This window comes from Lithobates pipiens, unplaced genomic scaffold (genome assembly GCF_037356315.1).
Source record: "Lithobates pipiens isolate NorthernLeopardFrog02 unplaced genomic scaffold, aLitPip1_a1.2 Scaffold_1, whole genome shotgun sequence".
NCBI classification, from domain to species: domain Eukaryota; kingdom Metazoa; phylum Chordata; class Amphibia; order Anura; family Ranidae; genus Lithobates; species Lithobates pipiens.
Window position 1 is genome coordinate 45144269 of NW_027507685.1, and position 10511 is coordinate 45154779.

Sequence of the window (10511 nt, forward strand, 5' to 3'; positions counted from 1 at the left end):
TTATCCGATCCGTGACTCTGATCCGACCCGTGAGTTTTTTGATCCGTTGCACCCCTAGTGAGAAACCTTGAGGGTTTACAACCCCTTTAAGCCCAAAACCAAAAACCATCATATATTACAGTTTACCAATCATTGTATGTGGTGGCTGCATTAGTTTTCTTTTTTAGGCTTTTCTCACGGTTTTCGCCTGGTAATCTGGCCAGTTACACACCTCCTGTATTAGGCCTCTTTCACACAGAGGACTCTGAATAGATGCCCTGCTGACCAGAGCAGAGTGAGAGGATGTTCGCTCAGTTTATACACAGACCGAGCCGGCTCTACTCTATAGACCGGTGGGTGTAAGCCGACTCCGCTGTCCGGATCCCCTTCCATTTTTTGATTTTCTTTTAGCAGACCGGATTGAAGGTTGACAGGTGTAAACGGACACAAGTCAGGTTACACCCGCAGTCCATAGTGTTTACGATTGTTGGCAGGGGATTGTCTGTTGACAGACTGTTGTCCTAAAATCTTACCATTAGTACGCTCCTTTTGACCTGTTGTCCTACTTACGACCAACAAATGTTGGATGACAGGCTAGTAAATTTTCGGCGGACAACGGTCTGACAGCAGATTTTTGTGTAGTCAGTACACAAATCTGTCACACAAATTTCTAAAGTACAAACAGGCATGCTCGGAATCAATGCTCACCAAACACAAAATTAGCAGAAGGGGCACAAAGGGTGGCGCTCAAGATCTGAAATTCCTTGTAGTACTACGTCCGTGTTTGTGGCACAATTGTGTAACGTTAGTATGCAAGACAAGATCCTGGCACACGCCCCTTTGACAAAAGTCAGACGCTCGGTTGGCCAACGATCATATCGTGGGTATGAGGCTTTCGTGTGAAAAGGGCCTTGGATTGCCCTCATTCTGGATGAAGCAGAAACAGAGACAGCAGCATTGTCAGTCTAGGGGGATGGGAATGTTAGATGGACTAACAGATTTAGATACACAAAAAAAAATTAAATTGAAGCCAGCAGTTTTTCCTATTGGGGTAAAGTTTTTACATAAAAAAAAAAAAAAAGCGGATACACAGTGGGAGCCTGTCAGCACACGCGTCATAGCAGAACCCGATTAGCGGGCACCAGTCAATGGATGACAGTGGGCACCCGCTGATCGGCAAGGAGACTCATGAGACTGAGCTCTGCATACGTAAACAAGGCATTGCTCTGTCCTGTCAGCGGGGATGTGCTGGATTTTAAAAGCCAGCACATTCTTAAGGCCCCTTTCACATTAGGGCATTATTTTTGCGCGGGGGGGGGGGGGGGGTTAACCTCCGCTAGCGCCCGGAAAAAGGTTAAAACGACCTGCAAAGCACCACTGCAGCGGCGCAGGAGTGGTGTATACACCGCTCCAAAGATGCTGCTTGCAGGAGTTTATTTAATGTCCTGCAAGCGCATTCAGGCTTTCACACTGCAGAGACAGGAGAGGCTCTTTACAGGCGCTATTTTTAGTGCTTTAGCACCTGTAAAACGCCTCAGTGTGAAAGGGGTCTTAGTAAAAGCATCTGAAAGTAAACACAAAAACACTGGCTAGGCACACAGTTAACGTTTTGATTGCCCTCAATGTTAACCCCTTCCCAATCAGTAACAGTGCATATTTTTATCACTGTAATAGTGCCGGTTCACACAGGAGCTACGTGTCAGGCGCGCTCTGTTCCTTACTATGGAACCGTTCTAACAGGAGCGACTCAAGTCGCTCCAACTTAGAAAAAGGTTCCTGTACTATTTTTGCGGCGACTTCAGGCGACTTGCATTGACTTCTATACAGAAGTCGTTTTGCAAGTCGCTGCGGAAGTCGTGTGCAGGTCACGCTGCAAGTCGTGTCGCCCCTGTGTGAACCGGCACTTAGTCTCACTGGTTCCCACAAAGTGGCAGAAGTCACTGATCGCCGTAATTACTAGTATTAAAAAAAAATAATCGTGTGTGTGTGTGTGTGTGTGTGTGTGTGTGTGTGTGTGTGTGTGTGTGTGTGTGTGTGTGTGTGTGTGTGTGTGTGTGATATAGAGATATATATATATAGAGATATATATATATATATATATATATATATATATATATATATATATATATTTACACACACACACACACACACACACCATAGTTTGTAGACGCTATAACTTTTCAGTATATGCTTATTGTTTGTTTGTTTTTTACCAAAATGATGTAGTAGAATACATACTGGCCTACATTTATGAAAGCATTTGAATTTTTTTTTCTTTACATTTTTTATGGGATGTTTTATAGCAGAAAGTAAAAAAATATATTTTTTTTAATAGCACAAAAACTATAAAACCCAGTGGTGATTAAATACCACCAAGAGAAAACTATTTATGGGGGGGGGTGTGACATAAATGTAATGTATGTACAGTGTGACACGACAGCGCAATCATCAAAGTAACGCAGTGCAGAATTGCAAAAAATGGCCTGGTCAGGAAGGGGGGGGGGGGGGGGTAAAGTGGTGAATATTGCTTTAACTTCCAAGCTGATTACAAAGTGAAGTGTACACCCAACCAGCCAGTCAGTCACACCTGAGCAAAGCCAAGGAATCCTACAGGAGCTCAGGAAAACATGGCATGCATTGGAGGAATAGAACAATGTGAATAGCTGGCTTCAGCTCCAAACCCATCTTTTCTTAATGAATACATCCCACAAAACACATGAGAAGTCAACAAACTGCACATTAATTCAGTCAGTGGAAATAATGAGATATTAATTGCATGAAGTCCTGTACAGAGAAGTTTGTAAACAAGCAGAAGGTTAGTGCAGTGTTGGAGTGAGCTGACTAATACCAGATATGGAGAGGAGAGGAGAGGAGAAGAGATTCCCGGGTGTAATGTGTGAGGAGACAACTTACCGTGTGCAGTCCCCTCCGCTCCTCACAGATGGATGAAGTGACTACACAGCCGCCCGCTGACATTTACCTTCTCTTCGCCTCCCGCTGGACGGTCTGCGAACTGCACGACTCGGGCTGTATTTTTTTTCTCCTGTGTTCCCATCTTGGATTGTTTGTGAGCATCCTGTATATATCACAAACCAAAATGGGAATTCTTTCTGGAATGGGAAATGAGAAACTTATCTCAAGAGTGTTAGTTTTACTAGTAAACATTCATTGGTCATCTTATTTACTGCACTACTTTCACACACATGAATGCGTGAAAAGAAGAATAGACAATACTGAAGTCATTGCAGAAATATGGATGCCAGGAAATTGGTATTTTCAGGAAGAGACAGTAGTTATACTTCTTACTATAGGTGACCCTTAGGGCTCGTTTACACTTGCTTCAAAAGCATTGTTCGGACGCGCTTTTTTAAAGCTCTCTGAACTAGATATATGCAGTTTGTTTCACTCTGAATTTTCGTTATTCAGAGATTCGGATATATCTGAATACCAAATTACAATATAAACAAATTTTACCGATTGCTTTGAATACCAAAATTAAATTTGTCCGAATTTCAGAAATTCGGAATGAAATTCTAATCAAATTCTAACTGTACACATATTGCTGAATTCAAAGACTGTGTGTTATTTAGAGTACCATTTTGAAATAATGCCGTTTTAGTTAAAGCGAAAGTAAACCCTGGTGGGTTTTTCTTCCTTTCTAATTCCCTGCAAATTAAAAGGCATAATATGCTAGTACGATGTACATTGGCAGAATGGCATGGGCAGGAAGATGGGCGTACCTGTACGTCCCCGCTTCGCAGCAGGCGCCCCCCCCCCCCCTCCCGGTGCCTGCGGCGGTTGGAATCGCTTCAGGAATGATCCGTGCTGAGGGGGAGGCCACTAATTCACGCCCTTGGTGTCATTTGTGACTGTTATAAGTGGGCAGTTACTGGTAGGCCCCGTTAGGTCTAGGGTACCACCATAACCTAATAAAGTTTTAACCCATTGATCACCCCATCGCTGGTGTCACTAAGCGATCTTTTTTCTGATCACTCTATTTGTGTCACAGGTGACACTAGTTAGCCAGGTAAGTATTTAGGTTCAGCGTCAGCTTTTTATAGCATCAAGTACCCCCATATACTACCTAGTAAAGGTTTAACCCCCTGATTTTCCCCTAGTTAACCCTTTCATCATTGATCTCTGTATAACTGTTACAGGTGACGCTGGTTAGTTTGTTTTTTATAGTGTCAGGGCACCCGTCGTTTATTACCTAATAAAGGTTTAACCCCCTGATCGCCCAGCGGGTGATATAAGTTCGGTTTTAGGGTCAGATAGGGTCTGCATCGTCCCAGGCAGCGTCAGGTTAGTGCCAGTACCACTAACACCCACGCGCAAAGCAAACACCTCCCTTAGTGGTATAGTGTCTGAACGGATCAATAGCTGATCTGATCAGGTCTATACTAGCGTCCCAAGCAGATTAGGGTTCCCAAAAATGCAGTATTAGCGGGATCAGCCCAGATACCTGCTGACACCTGCATTTTCCACCACTCTGCCCAGCCCACCCAAGTTAAGTATCGATTAATCACTGTCACTTACAAAACACTAAACACATAACTGCAGCGTTTGCAGAGTCAGGCCTGATCCCTGCGATCGCTAACAGTTTTTTTGGTAGCGTTTTGATACAGTCGCTGACAGTCAGGAGCTTTTTTACCTGTGACTCTCACTAGTGTACCAGTAAATTTAGAGCCCAAAATGGCAAATCGAAGGTACACTAGTGAAGAGGCCTACACGTTTCTGAGCTTGACAGATAGTGAAGAGGAAGTCACTCATCTGTCAGATTCAGGTTCAGAATAGGATCCTGTAGACGACAGGGGCTCCATGACAGATAGCTCTGATGACAGAGTGGGGGTCCCTGGCAAGGTCAGGCATACCAGACCCCGATCTTCTTCTGCTGTGGAGGTGCACCACTTCTGCAGCACCCGTACTTCCCCCATTCACTGGCCAACCTGACATTCAGATGGAAACAGTTGATTTTATGTCACTTGATTTTTACTTGCTGTTTTTCACCAAAGATCTCTATAGATCTATTGCGGACCAAAGCAATTTGTATGCTGGGCAATACATTGCCACTACTCTCCAGTCCTCCCTTGCCAGAGATTGGAAACCAATTACGGTTTCTGAATTTAAGACCTTTCTGGGCCTATCCCTTGACATGGGCATAGTTAAAATGAGTACATTGTGGTCATATTGGTCCACTGACCCAATTTACCATATGCCCATGTTCTCTGCTTCCATGGCCAGGGCATGATACGAGCAGATCTTGCGGTTCATGCAATTCAACAACAATGAACTCTGTCGTCCTCATGGAGACCCTGGATACAATCGGCTCTACAAAATTCGGCCCCTCGTAAACCACTTCAACCAACTTTTGCAGACTTGTTTACTCCCCATCAAGTCTGCATTTATGAGTCCCTGATTACGTTTTCTGGCTGCTTGTCATTCAAGCAGTATCTTCCCAGCAAGCGTGCCAGATATGGGATCAAGATGTATAAGCTCTGTGATGGGGCCACAGGCTATACATGTAGTTTTAAGGTTTACGAGGGAAGAGATAGTTACGTAGAGCCAACAAACTGCCATGACTACATAGGAAGTGCTGGCAAGATTGTGTGGGATTTGGTGTCACCCTTATTCGGAAAGGGGTACCACTTGTACGTGGACAATTATTACAGGAGCGTGCCACTTTTTAGTCACTTGTTTGATCATCAGATTGGAGCATGTGGCACCGTGTGACCTAATCACCAAGGCTTTCCCCATTGGCTTGTAGATACCCATCTTAGGCTGGGGGAGAGAGCCTGCTTGAAGTGTAAGATCTTGCTCGCCATGAAGTGGAGGGATAATAAGAATGTTTTGGTTCTTACCTCCCTTCATGCAGACACGATGGTCCAAATTACTACGGCGATTGGTGTTGTGGGTGGGGGCTTATTGGAATCCGGGAGCCCCCTTTAATAAGGGGGCCCCCAGATCCCAGCCCCCCACCCTATGTGAATGAGTATGGGGTACATCATACCCCTATCCATTCACCTGAGGGAAAAAAAAGTGTCAATAAATAAAAAAAACACTACACAGGTTTTTAAAGTAATTTATTAGACAGCTCTGGGGGTCTTCTTCATACTTCGGGGGTCTTTTCCACTTGTCAACCTACCACTAATGCCCCCAGGGTTTACAGAGAATGGTCAGAAAAAGAGAAAATATCCAGTAAGCAGCAGTTATGTGGACGAAAGACTAAGTTAGACTTACCGGTGACGGTATTTCTAAGAGCCTTTCAGGACAACCCCGGAGAGAGTGTAGCTCCACCTTGTCATTAGGAAACACATGCCCACTTTAAAAACACCTCCTCTTCCTCCATGGCTTCAGTTATTGTGGCCTTTCGACACTGGAAAACAAAGCACAGAAAGCACAACACCATGGTAGAACTTAATACATTTACTAAGCATAACCTAGGGAGGGAAGTAACGGTTGTCCTGAAAGGCTCTTAGAAATACCGTCACCAGTAAGTCTAACTTAGTCTTTCTCAAATCGCCTTTCAGGACAACCCCGGAGAGGATAACCGAGAAACTTACCCTAGGGCGGGACTACTGCCTGCAGTTCCTTCCTGCCGAAGGCCTGATCTGCTGCAGACAGTAGATCTAACCGGTAGTGCTGGAGAAATGTCGAATAACTGGACCAAGTGGCAGCCTTGCAGATTTGTTCAGGCGTTGCACCGGCCCTTTCAGCCCAGGAAACTGCCGTGGATCTAGTAGAGTGGGCAGCAATACCTGAGGGAGGTATTTCTCCTTTTGCTTTATAGGCTTCTGTTATAGCCAACTTAAGCCACCTACCCAGCGTACTTTTAGAAGCTTTCTCCCCCTTGCGTGATCCAGAAAATATCACAAAAAGGGCGTTTGATTTTCTAAAATCTTTAGTCATTTTCAGAAACTGTAATAGACACCTTCTCACATCCAATGTGTGAAAAACTTCCTCTCCTGCATTCGCTGGGGTTGCAGAGAATGTAGGTAACACTATTTCCTGCGATCGATGGAAAGCTGAGGATACTTTCGGTAGGAATGCTGGATCCGTCCTCAGTACCACCCTGTCCTGATGAACTCTAAGGAAGGGTTCTGTAATAGCTAGAGCTTGGAGCTCGCTGACTCTCCTGGCCGAGGTGATGGCCACCAAAAAGATTGTTTTTAAAACCACCTTCTGTAAAGAAGCTTCTTGTAAGGGTTCAAACGGTGCTCCCGAGAGACCCTGTAAAACTGTAGACAAATCCCAACTGGGAAAGTCTTTAAGGGCTACTGGTCTACTTCGAGCAAGAGCCCTAAAAAATCTAGAAATTAAAGTTTCTTTAGATAAAGTCTTTTCAAAGAAAACTGATAAGGCAGCCAACTGAGTCTTCAGGGTACTGGCTGCGAGACCCTTCTCCATTCCCTCATGGAGAAACTCCAATACGGACACCGTGCTCTTGACCTTGAGTTCTCTAGAACTACACCAGGAGTTGAACTTTTTCCAGACTTTCATGTAAATTGCCTGTGTAACTGCCTTCCTGCTAGACAGCAGGGTCTTTACTACTTTATCTGAAAGACCTTTGGCTTTTAATAGGTCCTCCTCAGAAACCAGGCGGTTAGCTGTAGAAGTTCCACCTCTGGATGATTTACTGTCCACTGGGATAACAAATCTTTTCTGAGTGGTAACCTCTATGGGGGCTTCGAGGCTAGGTTTCGAAGACCCGCGAACCAAGGCCTTTTTGGCCAAAAAGGAGTGACTAGTATTAAGTCTGTCCCTTCTTCTCTGAATTTCCTCAGTACTAGTGGAATTAGAGGAAAGGGGGGAAAGGCGTAGCACAGCTGGTAATGCCAGGGGTGAGCAAATGCATCCAACCCTATTGCTGCATCTCCTCGGTGAAGAGAAAAGAATCTGTCCACCTTTGAGTTCTGCTGGCTGGCAAAAAGGTCTACCTGTGGAACCCCCCAGGCCTCGGAGATCATCAGGAACACTTCCTGATTCAGACTCCATTCTGCCTCTAGCAATTTGCGCCTGCTTAGGAGGTCCGCAAACAAATTCTGAGAGCCCTTCAGATGCACTGCCGATAGTGAGGCTGTGTTCTGCTCTGCCCAGGCTAACAACAGATTGGCCAGCTCCATCAAGCTCCTGCTTCTGGTTCCCCCTTGCTTCATAATGTAGGTAACCGCTGTTGTGTTGTCTGACAACACCTGGACATGGTGGCCTCTCAAACTCTGCTGAAAGGCCACTAATCCCAGAAAGATCGCCTTCAACTCCCTCCAGTTGGATGATCTTTGAGCTTCCTGTTTGGACCAAACCTCCTGAGATGTCTGACCATCCAGGTGGGCTCCCCAGCCCCAGGCACTTGCGTCCGTAGTAAGGCGCTTGTCCACAGGAAAGGTCCACACCAGGCCCCTTGAGAGGTTTGCCTGGTCTCTCCACCACCAAAGAGCCCTTTTCGTCCCTGACGAAATTTTTAGCTGTCTTTCCAAAGGAACCTGATGGGACCAGCTTGACAGAACCTCCCTCTGAAGGGGTCTGGAATGGAACCTGGCCCATTGAACAGCCGGGATTGCTGCCGTAAGCAGGCCCAGAACTGCCATAGCCGTCCTGACTGAGACTGTCTGGTTGCTCTGTATCCGCTGTACAGCTAGCTGCAACTTTTCCTGTTTCTCCAGCGGCAGGAAAACTTTCTAGAGAATCGAATTTAACGTATACCCCAGAAATTTCATTTCCTGTGAGGGGGTCAGGATTGACTTCTCCAGATTTAGAAGCCATCCCAGGCCCTCGAGGTGAGACTGGGCCCACTGGAGATTGATTAGGACCTGCTCCCTGGAGTCTGCAAAAAACAAAAGGTCATCCAAATAAGGGACGACTGGAATCCCCTTCAACTTCAGGGGCTCCAAAGCCTCTGCCATAATCTTCGTAAAGACCCTGGGAGAGGACGAGAGTCCGAATGGCAGAGCCCTGAATTGGAGGTGCCATACCGAACTCCCCACCTTCAATGCCAGGCGCAGGAACTGCTGCGATGCCTGATGAATGGGTATATGAAGGTAGGCATCCCTTAGATCCAGGGATGCCATGAAGCATTCTGGGGTCAACAACTTTGTGATGGAGAAAATTGTATCCATCCTGAAATGTTTGTACCGAATGAACCTGTTCAGAACTTTCAGATTCAGGATTAAACGGTACTTCCCTGAGGGTTTTTTCACCAGAAAAATATGTGAGTAAAAACCCCTGCCCTGCTGGTTTACTGGGACTTGAATCAGAACCTCTTGCTGTATCAGCTCCTGTAACAAAAGCTTCATTGCAGAGGCCTTCTCCTGATCCCTTGGCAATGTTGTCACATAAAACCTGCTCGGGGGTGGTTCTGAAAATTCCAACCTGTACCCCTGATCGACAATACCCTTCACGAACAGATTTGGAGACAGCCTGTCCCATTGTTCGCGAAAAGCTGACAGTCTCCCCCCCACTGGGGAGATATTGTCACTTGCTCTTAGGGGACTGCTCTGGGGGAGATCTAAAGAGGACTCCACCCTTGCCTTTGCCCTTCTGTGAACCCCATCTGCTCTTGCGATCCTGGTCTTTTTTATGGGACTGCTGAAAAGCACGAAAATTCTTTTTGGCAACCTGCTTTTTCTTAGCCGGAAAAGCCTTCTTTTTATCGGCTGTCCTATCCAGCACAGACTCTAAATCGGGTCCAAAGAGCAAGTCACCCGAGAAGGGGAGACCACACAGTTTGACCTTAGAAGCAGTGTCCCCAGACCATGTTTTCAGCCAAACTGCTCTCCTGGCTGAATTTACAAGAGCCGAAGACCTAGCGGCCAGTTTAACCGATTCTGCTGATGCATCCGCCATATATTTGACTGCATTCAGGATCAGTGGAAAGGACTCTAAGAGATCCTTGCGGGGAGTCCCCGCTTCAATATGGCTCTTCAGCTTCTCTACCCAACATTCCAGATTCCTGGCCACTACCGTAGCTGCCATAGCTGGTTTTAGACTGACTGACGCAGCATCCCAAGCCTTTTTAAGGATGGAGTCAGTTTTTTTGTCCATTGGGTCTTTAAGGATCCCCATATCCTCAAAGGCTAGATCCGTTCGTCTGGATACCTGCGAGAAAGCTGCATCGACTCTGGGTTTTTTGTTGAAAACCTCTGAGTCTTTATCTTCGAAGGGAAACCTTCTTTTGAGAGCTTTAGAGAAGAAAGGGGCTTTTTCTGGGTCCTTCCACTCTTTTCTCACCGAATCTGAGAGGACCCTGTGGACTGGAAAAACTCTCCGTTTTGTTTCGTCCAACCCCTGGTACATTTTCTCATGAATTGACAGTTGTACTTTTTCTTCTTGAATTTCTAGAGTAGTGTAGATTGCTTTAAGAATGTCATCTACTTCCTCTAGTGATAGCTTGTATTTAGAGCCCCTGCTATCTTCTTCCTCTTCCTCCTCCTCAGAATCCCTGAAGGAGATGAGAGTACTACCCCCTTCGTCTCCAGAATCCTCGGTATCCACCTGTCTGGACGACGACGCGCTGGGGCTGGGCGGTAAGTTCTGAGGCT

General features: G+C 45.9%; 1 protein-coding gene across 1 annotated transcript in view; it reads right to left on the minus strand.

The window, feature by feature from the left end:
- FHL1 (four and a half LIM domains 1) overlaps positions 1–3036 on the minus strand; it is a 131007-nt gene extending 127971 nt beyond the window's left edge. Inside the window, exon 1 of the mRNA XM_077490956.1 lies at positions 2893–3036. The gene's annotated coding sequence lies outside the window, so the exon portion shown is untranslated. The remainder of the gene's footprint in view (positions 1–2892) is intronic.
- Positions 3037–10511: the final 7475 nt, after the last annotated feature.